This window comes from Lontra canadensis, unplaced genomic scaffold (assembly GCF_010015895.1).
Source record: "Lontra canadensis isolate GAN:19392208 unplaced genomic scaffold, GSC_riverotter_1.0 scaffold21, whole genome shotgun sequence".
Lineage (NCBI taxonomy): Eukaryota > Metazoa > Chordata > Mammalia > Carnivora > Mustelidae > Lontra > Lontra canadensis.
This window is the reverse complement of record NW_022631015.1, coordinates 24,038,999-24,055,048: the sequence shown is the minus strand read 5'-3', so window position 1 is coordinate 24,055,048 and position 16,050 is coordinate 24,038,999. Positions and strand designations below refer to the sequence as shown.

At 41.8% G+C, this 16,050-nt stretch overlaps 2 non-coding genes across 2 annotated transcripts; both read right to left on the bottom strand.

Annotated features, from left to right (window-relative positions):
• Positions 1-10,062: 10,062 nt before the first annotated feature.
• Positions 10,063-10,144, bottom strand: TRNAS-GCU. The gene has a single exon. It is a non-coding gene; the product is annotated as a tRNA-Ser (tRNA).
• A 5,552-nt stretch (positions 10,145-15,696) lies between these two features.
• Positions 15,697-15,768, bottom strand: TRNAP-CGG. Its single transcript has one exon. It is a non-coding gene; the product is annotated as a tRNA-Pro (tRNA).
• Positions 15,769-16,050: the final 282 nt, after the last annotated feature.

Here is a 16,050-nt window from a genome sequence, read left to right as displayed (position 1 = left end):
TTAAAAATAATATACACATGTTGGGGCGCCTGGGTGGCTCAGTGGGTTGAGCCTCTGCCTTCAACTCAGATCATGATCTCATCAGGGTCCTGGGCTCCAGCCCCCCACCAGGCATCAGGCTCTCTGCTCAGCAGGGAGTCTGCTTCTCCCTCTCTCTCTGCCTACTTGTGATCTCTCTCTGTCAAATAAATAAATAAAATCTTAAAAAAAATACACGTTAAAGTATTTGATTGACTCCTAATGGCATAGAAGTTATGGTGACATTTTATTAGGGCTAATGTGTTAATTTGTACTTTAAGAATGCTTACAGGACAATTTCAGGAAATGCTAACACTTTAAAATTTAATGTCCTTGGTTGCTTTTCAGTTGCTTTTAGTTTTGGGGGTATTATAAACTCTATGAATATTTTTGTATATGTCTTTTGGTGAACTTATGCATTCATGAACTTCAGGCATATAATTTTAGGAGTAGAATTGACAGTTTGTAAGGTAGTCATATATTTACTTTTCATAAACACTGACAAATATTTTTCCAAAATAGAGAAAGCAATTCAGCATGAGCAGTATAAAATGATTTTAATTGCTTCCTGTCTTTGCCTTTATATTGTCAGGCTCATTGATTTTTGTCCTTCTGGGAAGATGTGCAGTGATATTTTGTTGTTTTAATTTGAATTTTTGGTTCCTTTCTGAGTAATGATGTTATATACCTTTTCATATGCTTCCTGTACCTTGAACGTCATTAAGTGGAGCATGTTATTCATATCTTTGAGTATTTTCTATTGGGTTATTTAACATTTATTTGTTGATTTTTACAAGTTTTTTCCATATGGGTATTTCCATATAGACATATGGTTGACTCAACACAATTTATTAAAAGACAACCCTTTGCCCAGTGCACATGCCCATTTGTTCATCCCAAATCAGGTGACTATATACATGTCAGTATATTTTTAGCCCAATACCATCAAAAATAGACATTTTAAAAATTTTCCTTTATAATATGATAAAAATATGAAATGTTTTGAGATAAATTTGCCAAAAGATATTAACCACCTGTGCCTGAAAATACAAAATATTTTTGGGAGAAGTTAAAGAGGACAACTCAATGTGAAGATAAAGTTCATTCAGAAGTCAGAAGACTCATATTGTTAACCTATCAGTTATCCCCCAACTGATCTGTAAATTTAAAAAAAACAATCAAAACTCAGAATCCTTCTTTTAAAAATTGACAATATGATTCTAAGATTTGCATGGAAATGATAAGGATCTAGGATAGCCAAAACAACTCAAAAAGAACAAAGATGAGTGGCTATCGACTACTGATTTCAAAGAATTATTATAGAAAGTAAGATAGGCAAATAGGTCAATGAACATTATAGAGCATAAGAATAAACTATCGCATATGAACAACCCATTTTTGAAAGAGGCCTAAAGGTAAATTGGTAGAGAAAGGATAGTCTTTCTAATAATTGGAAAAACTGAATATCCACAAGCAAAAAAAAGAAAAAAAAAAAAGAAAAGACAACTTGGGCTCATAATTTGCAAAAATGACCTCAAAATGTATCATAGACTTAACCATAAAATGAAAACCACAAAACTCCTACAAGGAAATATAGGGGAAAGTTTTGTGACCTCAGATTAGGCAAAGACTTCTTAGCTATGACACCAGAGAAACAATCCAAAAAGGAACAAATTGATAAATTGGGCTTCTTTAACATTAAAAAATTCTGCCCTTCAAAGGACAAGAGAATCAAAAGTCAAGTCACAAACTGGGACAAATCTTTGCAGAGTCACTTACTTGACAAAGGACTGTATTTATAATGTGCTTAACATTCAACACTGAGAGAATAAGGGATCCAATTAGAAAATGGGCAAAAGATACGAACAGACACTCCATAAGAAAGTATGTGCTTACCAAATAACTACAGGAAAAGATGTGGAGAATTGCTAGCCATAAGGGAAATTCAAATTAAAACCACAACCAAAGACCACTACACACTTACTAGAAAAGCCAAGTTTAAAAAAAGAATCATGCTAAGTGTTGGAGAGGAAATGAGGGAACCAGAACTCTCCTAGTAAACTTGTGCTGTCGACGGAAAATGGAAAATTATTTGACAGATTCTGAAGAAGTTAATCATATAATCTACAATATGATTCAGCTATTGCACTCCCAGGTTTTTACTCAAAAGAAAATGAAATATATGATCATGGTAGGCGTGGAAAGATCCTCCCTTCTTCCCTTCTGGGTCCTTTGGCTGGTCTAATAATTAAACTGACATAAGACAGAGTAATAGGAAAAGAACAAATTCGGCTTCATAGGTGCGGGGGCCCTATGGAAACATGACTCAGAGACATGAGCTAAGCAGGCAGCTTCTGTCCTTGGGAGAGAGAGAAACTGCATTTGTGAAGAACTGACAAGGCGATCCGGGCGTGCGGTAGTAAATTAGTGATGTACCAAGATTTGTTTATACAGCCTCTTTGGGACTAAATTCCCACCTCTGATGAGAAAGAGGTCTTCTAGCCTCCTTGGACAGGGAGGGCACCTTTCACGTGGAAGATTTATTTCCTGCTTTCTGGGGGGGGGGGAAATGAGGGTCAGAGAGTTCTTCTTGTACCAGCTCGTTCTCAAGTAACTTTGTTCGAAATAATTGATATGCCAAAGTGGCACATTCTGTGAGGGCATACTGTACTGCCTTTCACCATACGAAGACTCGTACACCAATGCTCACAACAGCCTTCTTTGTATTCGCCAAAATGTGGAAATTGTCTAATGTTCATCAGTACAGGATGGCTGAAAGATGTGGTCTATTTGTGCACCAGAATTCTACTCAGCCATGAAAATGAATGAGCAGCTGGTAGACAAACATGTTGGTTTCCTACTACAGCATAATACACTACCACTGCTAAAAAAGAAATGGTGACTAATGTCTCACACACACACACACACACACACACACACACACACGAGGTCCCAAATTGAATTGTTCTGCCAAATCAACCAGACTCACTGAGGCAGACACTAACACCATGAATAAACCTGCCAACATTAAGAACTTACACACAGGGGGCGCCTGGGTGGCTCAGTGGGTTAAAGCCTCTGCATTTGGCTCAGGCCATGATCCCAGGTTCCTGGGATCGAGCCCCACATCCGGATCGAGCCCCACATCCGGATCGAGCCCCACATCCGGCTCTCTGCTCAACGGGGAGCCTACTTTCCCCTCTCTCTCTCTCTACCTGCCTTTCTGCCTACTTGTGATCTCTGTCTGTCAAATAAATAAATAAAATCTTAAAAAAAAAAAAAAAAGAACTTACACACAGAATAGGCTCAAACATCCTAGCCAGGACCCTAGTCTCTCCCATTTCCAAACCCCTCTCCAGCTACAAGTTCCCAGTCTAGAGGGGGGAGCAGGGGTTGACTTGCCGTGAGTGTGATGCTGATAATCTTAGCTGTCCACCACCCCGCATTTTTAGGTGACTGACCATCTCTCACACAGAGAAATGTAGTGAGCTACAACTCCACATGTCATCTCGAGAGGCAATGGATAAATGGATAAATGGATAAGTTGCCTCAGCCTCAAATATTTATCTTGCAGCTTCTCTCAACATTCAGTGGGCCCTTTAAGTTAGAACAATGATCCCTCCCCACCTGGGCAAAAATAATGGAAGTTGCCTATCCCTGTTAGGGATGGGGGACTCACGTCCAGCATCCAGGAGACCAGGCTGGTCACCAGCATCCTCGCCTGGATCTCAGCCACCGGCCTCCCCAGGTCCAGATCCTTCAAATACGACTGATGTCAAGACATCGAGGACAAGTGAAGCCATGCTTGGTTCTCCCTCTCTAGACGTCTGACAAGGGAAGCAGAAGTTGTGTTTGCAGATTGTCAAACAGGGATTTTGAAGTAGTCCACGGGAAAAGGACATGTCAGTCAATGCCTTTCTGAGTTTTTCTGTAAATCCAAAGAAGGATTTACCATTGTGGTAAGTGAGAAGGACTGAGAATGTTCTTGTTTCCACGTGATGTTGTAACACATGCATAATATGTATACATAACACTAGAGAGAATATTTGAATTAATAAATTTAGAGATGTTGCTGGATACAAGATGATGTACAAACATCAGTTTTATTTCTTTCTATGTTACAGTCACAGATTGAACGGTGATATTTTAAAGGGCTCATTTCTCCTCAATTTAATCAGTGGCAAAGAGCTTGTTTTCCAAAAAATTAAAAAGCAAACAAATAAAAACACTCCCTAACCAAGTAAAGATAAAGAAACCCATTAAAAAAAAAAAAAAGTCAAGACTTGAAAAGGCACTTTCCACGTTTCACTTTCCCTATAAGACTGCCCCTATAAGATGTCAGACATAAGTCCCAAGCTGTTACCTGTGCTTTTGACTGGCTCCCGACTGGAGGTTCGCAGGACCTCCTCCTCTTTTAATTTGTTAGAATGGCTCACAGAACGCAGGGAAACAACATTACCAGTTTATTGAAGGATGTGATAAAGGATATAAATCAACAGCCAGATGAAGAGATACATAGGGCAAGGTGTGGAGAAAGGAGTATCCGTGTCACAACGCAACTTGCATCTTCACACATTCACCAGCCTAGAAGCTCTTTAAACCCAGTCCTTTTAGGTTTTCATGGAGGTTTCGTTGCACACATGACTAACTAAGTAACTGGCCATTGGCTGATTCAACTTCCAGCCGCACTCCTCTCCCCAGAGGTGGGCGTTAGGACTGAAATTTTCAACCCTCTAATCACATGGTTGGTCCTCCTGGCAACCAGCCCTGCCCTAGGGTGGGATCCAAACATCCCCTTCACTAATAACAAGACACCCATTTCACTTTTATGGCTCTGAAGCATTTTCAGGAACTGTGGATGAAGACCTAATATGTTTCACCATTATATTGTGGAGATATACAGAGCAACGAGGGTTACACCATCAAGAAAGATTAAGTGTCCTATTACTATTTGGGATTCTTTCAGTCTTTTGCAGATGGCTTAATGCCCATTATGTGGCAGGATGAGAGTTCAGTGCTTAAACCAAAATTGAGGAGTTAAAAAAAAAAGCTAACTGGAGTTGCAAGTTAAGCATGATTGATAACATTGAGCAAAGGCAGGCTATATATTCCATTCCAAAAATGTTTTGAAAAAGGGTCGATTTTCTTTTTATTGAATTAAGTAGTATTTATCTCTACATGCAATTATGCATTCTTTATATCCTTTTTGCTCACTATGTCACTGCCTCATAAGATTTTGAGATCCATGAAATACAGCCCATGTTTCTGTAATTTTCCATTTTAGCCCATGTCAACAAATAACACTCAACCTAACTTTAAATGGTTCTACGATGTGGCAGAGCCATTTATATTTTTAAGGAGACTCCGCTATTATTAATGTTTTCTTTAAAATTTGCTCAAGGTTGAAGGGGTAGAAGAATTCCATTAGCGAAGTAATGGTGTGAGATAATTCCTGTACTTCTAGATCATCTACTTATTGTGTTTATTTTTTAAAAACAAATGCCACCAATGGTAAACACATTACTCACTGAAGTTGACTTCTAATGAAGTATAGAAAGAATGCAAGGATTAAAACTCACTTCTTACACTGAGGAGCTCCCTTCAGGCATCCAACTCTGAAGACTGCGAACTACATGTAAAGGACTCTGGTGCCAAACTGCCATTTTATTGGAGCAGGTGAGATCACACCTTTTACCCACATCCTGCCACACCCATCTTGACTACTCTCTCCTTTGATTGGATTTTCCATGACAAAGCTAATCAAAGTAAGGCAGGAATTTCACCAGCCCATGTAAGACAGCCAGCTACCTAGCAAGAAAAGGATACAGAGTAATTTCAAATACTCCTGGGTTCTTGGAGACAACAAAGCAAGGCAATGTTGGATTTTTAAATATGGGGTCTTAGAAGGCCTCTTAGACCTGATCCTTGAGGAGGAGGGACCAGCCTCACGAGAGCCTCAGGGAAAGGGAGAGTTTAGAACAGAGGATAAGGCAGACCAAACAGGTAAAAATCCTAAACATCCAAGCCATTTATCAGCTAGTGACCTTGGGAAAGTTTAAGTTCTTTGTGCCCTGGATTTAATAAATTTTAAATGGGGATCATAACTGTATCAGATATTTTTTTAATGGGAATGTGAGCCACATTTGATTCGGAAGTGCTTCTCACCATGTCTGGCTCCTCTTAGACCTCCATGCCTTATTTAATGTGTGTGGGTGTGATCGTGTCTGTTTGCTCACACATCTGTTTCTCACATGTGTTTCTGTGGGGGTTCCTCTGTCCCTGTACCATTCTGGGTCTGTGTGTTTCTGTCTTTCAGTAGTACTGTGTATGGTTCAAGTTGCGTCTCAACAGCATGACTTTGCATCTGTGTTAGGGTCTATGGGGTCGCGGTCTGTATCACCTACCAGAAAGGACTTCCTTAGGGCTGGTCGGGGTCACCTCACTGTGCCCAAGATTGCCCAGCCCAGACCCACGTCTGGGAGAACTGCTTAGTGATGATGCAGGACATTAATACCTGGAGTGGATGATATATGCTGTTTTGTGCCTGTCTGTTGCTATATGGCAGTGTCATTGTGTGCCTCTATCATTTTATCAGTGGCAACCACCGTAGAGGTCCTTGATTAGATGAATGCCCGATTTGTATCTGGGTAACACTGTGTAGCAGTATCCGTGTTTTGTCCTTTCATGAATGTGTGGCTTTTCAGAATCAGTGTGTTCAGAAGTCATTAACCCTGGCTTTAGATTTGCCATCATGTGAGCCTCACAAATGCCACAAGGGGTGCGAGCTCCTGGATTTCTGGGTTTTGCTATTCAAGGACTATATACAAGGACTGTTTCTGCTCTCTGAACTTGACAAGACCCCAGACCTAGACCCATGTACATATGTACCCAGACTCAGTACACAAAAATTCTATTCTGGAAGTAATTTTTCATTTACTATTTCTTTAGAAGTCCATTATGTACCAGTCTTGATAGCGCAGACACTCTGTAGAGTGGGACACAGTGCAGGCCCTTAAGGAGAAAGGGAGACACATATTATGGGGGATGGATATTAAACAAATGGCTGGGAACATTTAACTAGAATTCTCATACATGCCTAAAGAATTACAAGGGTCCCTGAGAACTTTTCACGAGGTGTCTTAATCTTGGAGACTGGAAAAGGCCTCCCACGGTGGTCGGCATTAACTACAGAGCTGAGGATGGCAGAAGGGCAGGAGGGCACTGCAGGGTGTCAGCATACAGCTCATTTTAATTGGCATATTTTCTGCTTGAAGGAAGAAATCTCTGGAGAAGTTCTCATGTTATCAGAAGATAGTGCATTGAGAACAAATTACCATGTCTCTTCAGTGGTCTAGTAAGCTAGGAAGGGTTCTACACATTTCATATATATTTGATAGAAGCAGATTAACTGTACCCAGGTGAGTGGGGAATGGGCTTGTTGAAGAAATATCACCCAAAGCAGTGCACTTGGGCAGATGTCTAATCAGCTGGGTCCATGATGAAGCGCCACACGTTACAGAATGTAGAACCACTCAAAGTTGAGAAGTAAATAATCAGTCCCTTTTCTCCATAGTCATTCTACAAAGGGTAAATCTGGAAATGGTCTTTGAAAAAATATAAATCCATCAAGGCAAAAGGAGCAGTCCAGATTGCACAAACATCCTGAGAAATGGGTTAGGTAGGAAATCATAGGACACAGGTGAGAGAGATAGAAGCTTCACTCTGAGGAGTATTGAGTTAAGAGCATGGAGGGTCTCGAGCGCTGACATAAGGACTTGGGTATTGATCTAAGAGACAGAGTCAATTGTGACCATTTGATGTACATTTCTCTACTTTAAATATATATATATATATATATATATGCACACACATATAATTATATTATTCTATGTGTGTGCATTATATTAATATATCACATGTCAAGATTTCTCAGCTTTGATACTAATAACACTTTGTGCTGGAAAATTATTTGATGTTGGAGGCAGTCCTGTTCGCTGGCAGGATTCCTGGCCTTCACCCACCAGAGGGTTCCTCTCTAGTTGTGACAACTAAAAATGTCTCCAGACGTTGCCGAATGTCCCGATGGGGAAAAGTAACCCGTGAGTGAGAACCACTGCTACAGATCCCTCATTCATTGAGAGGGCAAGCCTGGTGGGGCCGGAGAAGCCTCAGCCCTAACTTGAAAAAGCAGAAGGGCCAGAGGCAGCAACTCCTTAGGTTTGTTTTGGATCTTCTGCTGAAGATCCAAGAAGTTTGCAATGAGTTTTGGGGAATGAGAATGTCTCCAAGAAGGATGCTATGTGTTCCTGCTGCAGAGCAATGGAAGTCCACGGATTCAGATAGAAGGTTCATGTCATCTACTTTTATATCGTCAACATTCAGTGAACTCATGAATGCTTCTTAATCGGTTTTATAACTACAGTAAAGTGCATGTATCACAGGAAACTTTACCTAGTGAGTGGATGATTGAGTCTTTGAGGTGGAGAGACTTCTCTATAATGGTGCCAACAGATTTATTCAAAATAAAGCTCACAGGTGTAAAGCAAAGGTGGTTCCTTCACTGTAAGGAGCAATGATCTTCCCTCCTCAGCACTCACCCCCTCATAGTGCCAGAAATTAACTCAGGGTTGACTCCTGTCCAGAATGTTCATAAGCTTACTGAGAGGGCCTTTCAGTAGACTATTTTCTCTCTCGAAAACAAATGTCCCATCTCAGTTTCAAATTCCCCACCCCGCTATTTCTTTCCCTAGAATTGTGTGCACTGGTGTGGTGGTGAAATGTTGGGCTATGCTCCTCTTGGCACTGCTAGTATGGGAGAGTGTATTGAACACCGAGCTTTCCCTGGGGTCTGATGACCTCAACACACATGCGTATCCTCATCCCCTGGGGGAGGGGGGAGGTTCAGCATTTCCTAACATGACATTTCTGACAGTGGGCCTGCTTCTCCTCAAATTCGCATCCACACGATGAAGAAATATCAGCCTTTCTATGGCTAGCATATAAAAATAAACTGGATTTAAAATGAATTAATAAACAAATTTTCAAAAATAATAACATATGTCATAGCATATTTATATATACCATATTTAATAGCATAATTTAGATACTTAAATACAAATATCTAACATAATCTATGGCCTATATTTTCATGAAGAAAAATCATATAAGACACTATTGAGATAGAGAAGACATAAATAATCGAAGGGTATAATATGCATTGTTCAATTCAATAGCTAATGTCTATTATATTCAAATTGATCTACGGATTCAAACAAAATTACACTAGCCTTCCCTTTTCTGGGGCAGAAATTTACAAAATGATTCTAAAATATTTAAGGAAATACAAAAAGAATATTGAGAACAGGTCAGTCTTGAATAGGAACAAGGGGTCAAGACTTATCACAAAGTTATAGTACATAGGACAGTGGGGTAGTTTTCAATACCCCACTGTCCTATGAGTAGGAACCTGAAAAGCACCACACACACAAGGACATTTGATATAAATGGCAAAGGTGATTTTGTAGAGTAAAGGAGGGGTGGTAAGGTAAGTCTTTTACACAGTGGTGTTTGATTATTTGAATACGAAAATGAATATCTTTATCTATAGATCAATGATCAATAAATAGATATTCGGATTGATTTTTCCTCCCACTAAAAATAAATATTAGTTCCAGGTGAATTGTAGATCCACATATAAGAGGTAGAATAATATAGCCTCCGCGCGTTAATAAAGGGCAAGATCTGTGATTTCTAGAGACAATTTTTTCAACCTCATCTATCTTTCACTTTCTCTCCTCCTTCCCCCGCTCCACCCCCTCCTTTCGCAGGCACCAGAAAGGAAGCAGACCAGAAGGGACTTGATTAATCACATAAAAGCGCCCACATAGACAATCAGCACTCGACCAACCATAAAGGGGAGAATCCAGTTTACCATAGTGAGAGTCTGAAAGTAGGGAAGGGAGGGAGCCGCGAAGTCAACTTTTCCGGCAAATGGGCTTAAATGGGATGTATTTCTTCCCGCTCGTCCTTACTAAAACATCTGATCGACGAAGGTGGGATTCGAACCCACGCGTGCAGAGCACAATGGATTAGCAGTCCATCGCCTTAACCACTCGGCCACCTCGTCACGGTACACCGAATCTTCTAAGTACCTTATTCCAGAGTTGACACTCGGGAACTCCTGGCTGTCTTGGATGGAAGGACGAGCAGGAGGTGGCTCGGGGACGTCCGGGGGACCTGGGCATGGCCTGCTCCCATACGAGCCGACCAAGGAGTGGACTGGAAAACTCGCCATGGGGGGAAAAGACGGCATTAGCGCTCCCAGGAGTCAGGACAAGGGTCGAGGGGCGACACCAGCAGCACCATGTCGGGGGTCAGGCTTCCCGGCGCAGGCGGCCGGGCCCCCAGGGGCGCATGCGCGCAGGCGGTGGGCGTGGCCCGGCTGCGCGGGAACCTGGGGGCGGTCGGCACTTGAGCTCCGAGGGCGCCGCCTGAGCCCCCCGCGCGCAGACGCGCTCCGGGAGCCGGTGTACCCGGAGGCCACCTCAGGGCCTGGAGAGTCGGGACCAGGGATTCGTGGTAACTTAGTCTGGGAGGTTAGACGACGTGCTCAGCGCCTCGACGCTGCCGGGTGACAGTGCGCAGAGAAGACCCCTTAACTAGTGGGCCTCTTTTCCCGCTGCTCCGCCTCAGAGCAACGGTGGGTTCTGCTGTCCCCCCAGATACCTCTGTGCCTCTTGGGTGGTTTTCTTGGGGCAGGTTGCCCAACTTCCATTCGATTTTCCAGGAATGCGGTGCTAAATACGTTAAAAGATTCACTGCCAGCGAGAAAATTATATGGGGGAAAGGATGGGGGTGGGGGGAAACTATTTCAACTGCTTTTTAAAAGATTTTTTGCTTGTTTCACGGAATGAATAAAACGCACATAAATGAACATGGGTAGGGCTGAATTCTGACGAATCAGAATGAATCATAAATGCCTGGGGAAAGAAGGTCATATTAAAGGTGGGTCTGGCAGAGGAAGTTTCCTAGAGGGGGCCAAGAGAGAGGTGTCCCACGCTGAGGAAGGGGCCTGAGCAAAGGCAGGAGGCTCGCAGGATCTAGACAAACGTGAAGAATCACTGTGTCTGGCGCTGGAGCATTTGAGTGACTGACTGAGCAGGGGGCATCCATAAATCTGAGAAGGAAGGTGGCCGTGAAGATTTTTTCCCTGAAGCTCAAGCAGATTAATCATGGATGAACAACAGGGAACATGGGCGAAATCCTACAGCAACGGATCAAAGAACCATTCTCTCTTCTTACTTGAAAAAAATCCTTCTATTTTAGTGCTTGCCGATTGACCTGCATAGATCTTCATGCTCAGCGTCACCCACTGCCCTCTACCTTGTTTTCCACACTCGTCCAATTACTGATTTTGTTGTTGTTGTTTAAGATTTTATCCATTTATTTGGGACAGAGAGAGCACAAGCTGGGAAGAGGGTCAGAGGGAGAGGGAGAAGCAGACTCCCCACTGAGTGGGTCCCCCCAGGCGGACTCCATCCCAGGACTCTGAGATCACGATCAGTGCTGAAGGCAGCCGCTTAAGTGACTGAGCCACGAGGTGCCCCCAATTCCTGATTTTTGTGTCAAGAAGGCTCTATTTTCTGTCTTTCCAACAAGACCTTTTTCCTCATGGGGAGCTCTTGCCCTTCCTCATTTGAACCTGGGTAGATTTTTTATTTTTATTTTTTTATCCATACCTTGGTTCTCAGCTCAAAGCTTATTTTTTTAATTAACATTTTTTGGATCAAAGTTAACCGCACATGTTTTAAAATTTTAAGTACTTCAAAAATATGTGTACATGAGGAAGTGGTCTTCTTCCTCCTATTCCCCCTTAAGAGAGGCAAAGATTTTCAGCCATTTGGGTTTTTGTGTTGTTTTGTTTTTACCAGCATCTTATCTCCAAATCTCATGCTATGGCAGAGGGGGCTAGTTGTCCATCAGTATTTGTTCCTTTCTTCCAAGAAATGGACATTTTAGGGCTCACAGCTACCCATGAGAAAAATACAATGCATAACTTTCTTTAATAGCTAAGCGTGGCCACAGTGACCAGTTTCTACACTAGTGCATTCGAGAGTAATGGTTTGTGAAACTTGCAGGTTATGCCCAGAAGAGGAAAGAAATATGATCCACTTCTCTCTTCCTACTCTTGTTGCTTGCTGGAAAAGGCAACGCCATTAATGAAGGAGCCATGACATAAAAAGCAACACCATAGGGAGGGAGCCGTGAGGTAGAATACTGGAACCAACACCATGGGGCCAAAGCACCCCCCTGGAATTGAATATATCTTCATAAAATTGTGTGAGAGATGAGTAAATATGCCACAAATAACCATGTAAGTTTTTCCAAAAAAAGGAGAAAGAAATTAAAGCTTTCTGGAGTTGCTATACAGTTTTCATCATGATGTCTTCACCAGATCCTGTACATTTTCTTCCCCTGCCACTTGTGGTAGATATCCCATATCTTAAGTCTTTTTCTATCTTAATTTGCCTCCTCCTTTGGTGGGACAAAAGCTACTCTGCATTGTAGAGTAGCTTTGTGGAAAAGAGTTCATTGGAAATAAGGGTTTTAAGTATTTGGGCATTGGAGAATATCTTTTATGTTTCTCTAACATTTCATTAAATGTTGTTGGGTATGGAATGCTGGGTTGGGGAGTATTTCTTAATTCATTTGAGAATTAAGAAGTCATTCTAATTACTGATACTTCATTTGCAATTAGCTTTTCTCTCTTCCAGGATAATTTCTCTGTCCCCAGTGTTCCTAAATGTCTGAAAGGTAAGCCATCATATGTTTCTATTTTTATTCATTGTTCTGAGAGCTCTATTATTTCATTAAATTTGGAAAATCATATATTTCACTTTGGAAAATTAGCTTACTTTTTTGTTGTCGATTTTCTCATATATGCGTTCTCTATTTTCAATCCTTTTTTCCTGAAATTTCTTTTGGCTCGGATTTTAAGCCTCCAAGATGTTTCCTCTTCTTTTTTCTTTCTTTCTTCCCTGCCCCACTTTTTTCCCCTTACTATTTGCGCTCTTATTTTTTTAATAGACTTATTTTTTAAAGCCAGTTCTAGATTTACAGAAAAATGTTTAGGAAAGTACAGAGTTCCCACATACCCTCTCCCTTCTCCTACAGCTTCTCCTATTATTTACATCTTACATTACTGTGTTACATTTGTTACAACTGATGAACCAATGAAACTAAAATCCATAATTTGCATTAAGCCTCATACTTTGTGTTGCAGATTCTTTGGGTTTTGACAAAGATATAATGTCATGTGCCCATCATTACTGTATGACACAGAATAATTTCACTGGTCTGTGCTCCATCTCTTTATTCCTATATCCCTCCCTACCCTTTTGAGAGTAGTTTTTTTTCACTTAACATTATGCTTTTAAGGTTCTTTCATGTCTTTTTGTGGCTTGATAGCTTATTTCTTTTTCTCACTAAATAATATTCCATTGCATGGATGTACCAGTTTGCTTATCCATTCACTTATTTTTTTTAAGATTTTATTTATTTATTTTAGAGAGATAGATTTTAGAGAAATAGAGAGATAGAGAGAGATAGACAAGGAGAGGGGTGTAGGCAGATGGAGAGAGATTCTCATCCAGACTCTACACTGTGCTCAGAGCCTGACTCAGGGCTCAATCCCAGGACTCTGAGATCATGCCCTGAGCCCAAACCAAGAGTTGGACGCTAAACCAGTTGAGCCACCTAGTGGTCCACCCCATCCAATCATTTATTGAAGGACATTTTGGCTGGTTCCAAGTTTTCACAATTATGAATAAAGCTGCTGTAAGCATTTGTGTGCAGGTTTTTGTGTAGTCGTAAGTTTCATCTCACTTGGGTATGTACTAGGCAGTATGACTGCTGGAGTTTCCCTTTATATTTTTACTCCATATTCTGGAAGATGTCCTTCACATTAATTCCAGTTATTCCATTAAGTTTTTCATTTATACTCTCACAATTTTAGTGTTAAGAGGCTTTTTGTAATTGAGTTGTTTTGTACAGCATTCTTTCTCTCTGTAATAACTTTCCTGAGAAGTTTTCTTCTCTCTGCATAATATTTTCCTCTATTTTTTTTTAGTTCACTTTAATCTCTTTCATATTAGACACTTAGTGTGGATGTCTAGTGATCTTTGGTTGCTGCCCTAAAAATAACTGGAAACTGAGATTATGAGTCCAATTTATTGAATGTGGACTTGCCTGTGCCATTTACTATAAGACAGTATGTTTAGCTTCTCCTTCTTGGGATAATAAAATGTCTTGAAGAAGGATTACTCAGTCTCTGGCTTAGATGGCATAAAACTGACTTTCTGCCTCCTAAGAAAATTCTTGAAGGACAAAGTTTGAGGGAAGTTCCTTTTGAATTTCAAACTTAATGAGTGACACCATCTACTTTAAGTTAGAAAATTGTATTTCCAAATAAATTATAAATTCATAATTCATGTATAAAAAGAGACAATATTATTATTACACCTTCTGAATAAGGACCTACATCTTCAATGCTAATTAGGTCTCCAAAATTGACCAAAACAAGGAAAGGTAGAAAAGATCGCACATTTTCAGAATACTAAGATGAGCTGGGCCAGTTGAGCTTTGAAAGAAATTGCAGTGGTGTGTGTGTGTGTGTGTGTGTGTGTGTGTGTCCACTCTCAGTGTTGGTCACAAAACAGCAGTTATTCTAAGGAAGTATCTTAATTTAGCTTGCATGAACAGAGTAACTGGATTAATACCTTCCTCTCCATCTTTTTTTTTTTTTCCTTTTAAATTTGTATTCGTGCCTTTACCTGAGCGTTTTCAACAATTCCTAAGTGAGGGCTTTTTCTGGGGGAGAGCGGACAGTACTGATGAGTCTCGGGCATGGGGTAGGGAGTCCCCTCTGGTTTTAATCTCGAGTGTTCAAACCCTGGCCGGCAATACTCCCTGGTTCTCCCGGCGTTTATGGAAGTCTGTCCTTCCTTCCTAGGACGCATGAAAATGGTAACTATTTAGTTACTTGTGATACTAAATTCCGCAGAAACGAAAGCTTTTTTATTCCTCGCCCACCCCCACGTCCCTAACACCGGGCACAGGCTGACACGCAGCAACCGTTGAACATTCATTCGCCGACGGAGCAAATGAACGAGCGCCCACCCGGGCGGCGCAGGGAGAGAGCGGGACAAAAGGAGGGAGAGAGAGAGAGAGAGGGAGGGGAAGAGAAGGAGAGAGAGAGAGGCAGAGAGGCGGGCTCTCCCAGCCGTGGACCGCCGCGCGAGCCGGCACGGAGGAGGGGACCGCGGCGCGAGTTAGACGCGGAAACACCACTTCCGGCCCGGCCCCCTGAGGGAAGATCCCGCCTGGCGCTGACCCTCGCGCCTCTCCCGCGTCAGGTGTGCGCACGCGCGTGCGCGCTCGCCGGCCACGCCCCCGACCTTCCTTCCTGCGGTCGAGAAGGGATGCGCTAGGAAGCGGGCGCGGAGGCTCTGCTGCAGGTGTCTCGCAGCCCGGGAGATGCCGGGGTGCGTGCGATGCTCTTCCGAGGGCGGTACCTTTTGCATATGGTGAAAGCCCAGTGTTTTGGGCAAGAATATTTGGGAAAATACTTTTTGAAATTTCTTCCTTGATTCTGTAAATCCAGTTGGTTGAAAAGGAAGCGGGCTCGTCCGGGATTTGAACCCGGGACCTCTCGCACCCGAAGCGAGAATCATACCCCTAGACCAACGAGCCGCCTACGTTCAAAGTCCTTCCATATTTTGGTATAAGAAGAAATAGAATCAAATTCTCCGTTTTACTTTGCTTAAAATAATTTGTTTCCTGAGAAGGTGTAATTCCCCACCAATCGCTTGCCTAAATGAGACAGCTGGTACAGTTGTTTGTGTGCACGGTTTGTTGATTGCTTAAAACACCGTAATATCACTTGGTTGTAAGAAAGACCGGTCACCTGAAGAAAATTTGGACATTTTCTTTTTCCTTTGTTCTACTTTGCTAAACTACGCTACTGATCTCGTT